Source organism: Strongylocentrotus purpuratus, unplaced genomic scaffold, assembly GCF_000002235.5.
Source record: "Strongylocentrotus purpuratus isolate Spur 01 unplaced genomic scaffold, Spur_5.0 spur5_scaffold_10, whole genome shotgun sequence".
NCBI lineage: Eukaryota > Metazoa > Echinodermata > Echinoidea > Camarodonta > Strongylocentrotidae > Strongylocentrotus > Strongylocentrotus purpuratus.
In genome coordinates this window covers 4271912-4276803 of record NW_022145595.1, presented here as the reverse complement: position 1 = coordinate 4276803, position 4892 = coordinate 4271912, and positions in this window count along the sequence as shown.

The following is a 4892-nucleotide window of genomic DNA, read 5'->3' as shown; positions in this document are numbered from 1 at the left end:
AATGAACGAACGCAAACTTCATTAAATCCAGAGGGAGAGTCCAATTCTTGTTTGATGGGGTAAAGGAACCTCATCACTCACGGAGGCAGTCAACGCAAAAATGCTTTCTTCATAAAATGGATAATACTAATACCCGAGTCTAGTGTTAGCTTTACGTGGGTCTTTACACGCGGCCCACATTACCTTGGGTGAGATGTAAAAGTGTATACACAGGATAATCGATGACCATGTATATAATAACTTTTTTTTTTCTTCTTCTGATATTAATCCGCTTTAAAGAGACCTGTACCATCACAAACTGTTTTTCTTTATGTGTGATTTTGTTTCACGAATTCTAAATACAAATCGAAATTAATTAAATTTGAATAGTTGACGTTTCCTCGTACCCCAGACACAGTAGTTGGATTAATATAAACGAAAATAATTAGTTGTGTAATTTTGTAGAAGGAAGACAAATTGAAAGAATAATAGGATATTTTAGATCGGTATTATAATGCATATGGCAACGTCTATTAAATTATCAAATTTGAAGTTATAATGAGATTTATAACAACAATAATGATAATATTCATACATGTATCGCTTATTTTTAATGTTTGTAATCGCTGTACTACGTATTATTACCCCGCCCTTAGATGAGGTACGTAAAGGCAGACACAAAACAACAACTTTAAATTGAGAAAATAAGCGTTTGAGACTGCTGGATCGTATGTTGGAATGTATAAAGAATGAAAATTACCAGAGAACGGGTAGAATTTAAGGAAAGGAAGAACGTGCCGTTTATATACGAGGAAAGAAGAAGGAACAGGAATATATCTTACTATTATAAGCATACTATTTCTGAAGAGGTATCTGAGAAGGAATTGGACACTCCATTTGAATCTCAATCAGCCCATGTTCGCACCAACGCGCAAACATGGCCGTGTTTATTCTGCAGTCGATACCCCGCTCATAAATACTTGGCATGTAAAGCTTTCTTTCCCTCCTAAACCGACCTGCACGTCTGTGCTCTGCAGTGCCAGTGGCGCTGTTCTTTTCCATTTTTGGGGCCATCATTTTTTTTTCTCGTTCCCCTATCAGAGAAGTAGATTTTTAAAAATTTGAACGAAATGGGATACAAATAAAAAATAAAGTAATGACATTCTGAAAATTGTAATCCCTATACTTTGGGAAATTTCAAATTGGCTTAATCGGTAGGCCTACTATCCCTGTGACGTAGTGCAAAACAACTTTCCCGATTTCCATGTTTGTTCCAACACACAGGTATTACTGAAATGTCGATTCTCAAAAGGTATGAATCAGGAGGGCCTTTTCTTTTTGGGGGCACCTGGGGAGTGTTTGACAATGATTTTAAGTCGGACATAACTATGGCAGGCCATTCATGTCACTGGTAATGATATGCTACTCCTACACTCTAAACACTAAAATGCTGTTTTTAGCACTTGGAGAGCTACATATAGCACTTTTGGATCAGTGGAGGAGCTACTCGGTACAGCACGTACACTATCGGTACTATAATTGTGCACTAAGCCTCTAAGGGTGTTATTTTTTATCACTGGGAGACTAGTCTCTGCATTTCCCAAGTGATCATATAGTGACTGGGCACTGACAGTGTTGCTTTAGCACCAGTGCAGGTGCTACCTGGTTCAGCTAATGTTACACTAAGGGTGCTGATGAACATAATTATATACGGGCTATTAACAGCACTCATAGTATATACGCATTACACGAGATTCATATGTATATGTACAATACGTATTTGTCATGATTAAAAATGGTTTGTAAATGATAAGACTGAGGTAGTAAATTAACAAAATTACAAACTCACTGTCCTGTTTCTATACCATTGTTCTTTTTGTTTATGGACCGATTAAATATTTGAGACGCTGACAACAGATTATTCAATTTACTTGAAGAACACTAAAACTTATTTTAAAATATTATTTTTTTTAAAACAATATGCAAATGATATGCTAGATATTCATAGCTCTTCAGTTGCTAATTCATTTGCCTCATTAATTCCCTTTGCTCAGCTCTTCTTTTTAGCACCCATTCCTTGAGCATGGCAAAAACTTTGCCAGAAATGGCACTTTAGGTGCATGCTATAATTTATCACAGGTGCAACTCCCATACACAGCACCTGTTTTTCAGAACATCATTTTTTGTCAGTGTTATAGTTATTTCAAGATATGCATTTTCCATTTATTCATGGTTTTCCTCAATAATTAGGCGAGTTCAGTACTAAGATTAACGCCAATAATACATGTCAAATGTGAAATGGATACATTTATTTCCCCCTTCGCTGTACCTTTGATAAACCAGACTTCAGCCCGCATTTATACATGATGTGGGTGCACGACCTTCGTAATACACATCATTTGCCGCACCGTTTAGCGGTCAATGTCAACATCAATTCCCGCCAAAACTAAATAAAGAAACATGAAGAGTCTCCCAATTGATACTCAAATGTCAACATGAGGGCCCTCCTTTCCCGCCAGAACTTCCCCTGCTATTGGAGCACAACGGGCCGATAAAAAGACACACATTTCCCGCGCAAATTTATTCTTCCCGCCCCTGTCCCAAAAGGAGTTCACAAGTGTATTTTAATAGGCCCATGAGAATACACCGCGAAAGTCAAGATGTAAATGTCGACCAACGTTAATCATTCGAAGCTCTTTTTTCGCCTTTCAAACGACTACTTTTGCTCTCTAGAAATACCGCCCCTCCCCGACTAGACAAGAAGTTGGATGATTTATTGAATAAAGAACAGATTATATTTTTGTGTTTATTACAAGTTTTAGTTGGTAATTTTAAGTCAGACAATGGTGCGCTTAGAAACACCTGTATTAAGCGCCTAATAAATTATTATTATTATTATTATAGCCGCGCTACGTGATAATACACACAGTTTTGAATATAAATTTGAGTAAAGAATATCATATTTGGTGAGTTTATCGGTCAGAATGTAATTAATTTTCTTCATTTGCCCTGTTAATTTGAAGTGGAGCTCGTGCCCCAACGAATACGCTCTTGTGGCAATTCCTAGGGACTTTATTTCGTCAAGGATGAAGGGTTAGGATAAGGGTATAGCGTTTGGTCCTGAATTTTATAGAACTCTGTTTGTGTACGGAATGTGCCGCGGAGTCATTGTCACCGACCTAATGTCGTATGACTTACTAAATCTACTTATATCACGTATATAGAAAGTCTTACGCAAGACTTATTTCCTTGAGTTGTGCACACAAGTAATTAATAATCTTTAACACATCTCTTCTTTCAAACTAGTGAGAAATTTTCCGTTTCAAAAGTAACTTCCGATTTCAAGGATAAGAATCACAATATATACACAGACGTGAACGATTGGTGGCTGAAGTTAGGGCGGACAGGCCGATTTTACTTTTTTAGTATATTTGAATTTATTTTGATATTTGTAATTCCAGGTTCGGATCACTTAAAAGGTTTTATCTATGTAAAAAGACATTCCATCATTAAGTACTCGTATGTATTCTCTAGAGCACGCGAAAGTGGCTTTTTATGAAGATCGTTTGAGACTCGAAGCAAACGTTTTCCGAAGGCGTACTTCGTTTAAAGTATGTTTACCATGAGCATCGTAAGCGTTTGAACACCACGTGTCACTTCAAAGTCCTGTCCATGGAAACATAGCTTCCATCGTTTAGAAGTTCTTGGAGGCAGGCACGATCACCTGTGCGTGCCCCAGTACGAGCGATCACGAGTGATCTTTAGAAGACAAGAGTAGTTTCCAATTCTGCACTCTGTTTGCATTCGTGTGTGACCGAAGTAGCGTTCGGGGACTCGAAGCACGGGACAATCAAACAAGATTGAATTCCGATGCCGACTTGTTTGCGCCTGTATGTTCTGTCGGTCTGTTTCTTAAAAACCTCATGAATAGCAATTATTGGTGGCGGGTATGTTGAACCGGGAGATAAACAATCTAATATTTGTTTTTATTTTTCAGGCAATCACCTCAACGGCTTTCTTCTGAGAATTCGGTTGGAAAAATAATCCACAGGACCATTTAACTATCACGTGATCAAGTACTGTCACGTGACAAACATCTATAAGTATGGTAAAATTCTCATTTATCTCTGGTCGGCTACCTCATTTGCCTACTGCGCATGCGCTAACACATCGCCATGCGCCCCCTTTAATATCCCATACCCCTGTCTGACTGGGCAGCGTGTCACCCATAGCGTTTACATGTATTACCATGGATTTAATTTTGAAAACACATTTATGACGTTGCCAGTGTGAACATACCCGTACATTCTGCATTCACATGATGTGATACACTGTGTGTTTTATAATATAAATCCACTGTAGGCCTATGTGGGACACAATATACACTCGGAAAAGATTTTGAGAATGTTAACTGTGGATGATTATTATAAACACCTTGGCCATTGGTACAATCACATTATGTGGTTATTTAGGATATAAATATGACCTGGAACAGTGTCCGATTGTACGCAAGGGTTAATACAATGTGAACGCACAGTTTTCATGCGGTATTTATCATGTTTAGACACTAAATTTTCTTCTTTTTCACACGTTCTTAAAATTCTTTCCACAATGTAACAAATCTGTGTTCACACTGCGTCAAAAGTGTGTTAACATTAGGTTTACACTGTGTCAACATTGTGTGTAAATTTTCTACACCGTACATAACACATTGAAACCAGAATGGTTTCACACTGACTGTATGAACAGCCTACCTGCATTACACATATTTTATCTTATGCAAGACAGGTTGAATTACTGATCACTGTAGTAGTGGTTCTTCTTCCTCCTCATTTCGGTAACTCTGTCTCTAAATACTCGTCATCTCTTTCTTGAAACATAAACACGCATACTCTCTCTGCTTCTTTTTTCTA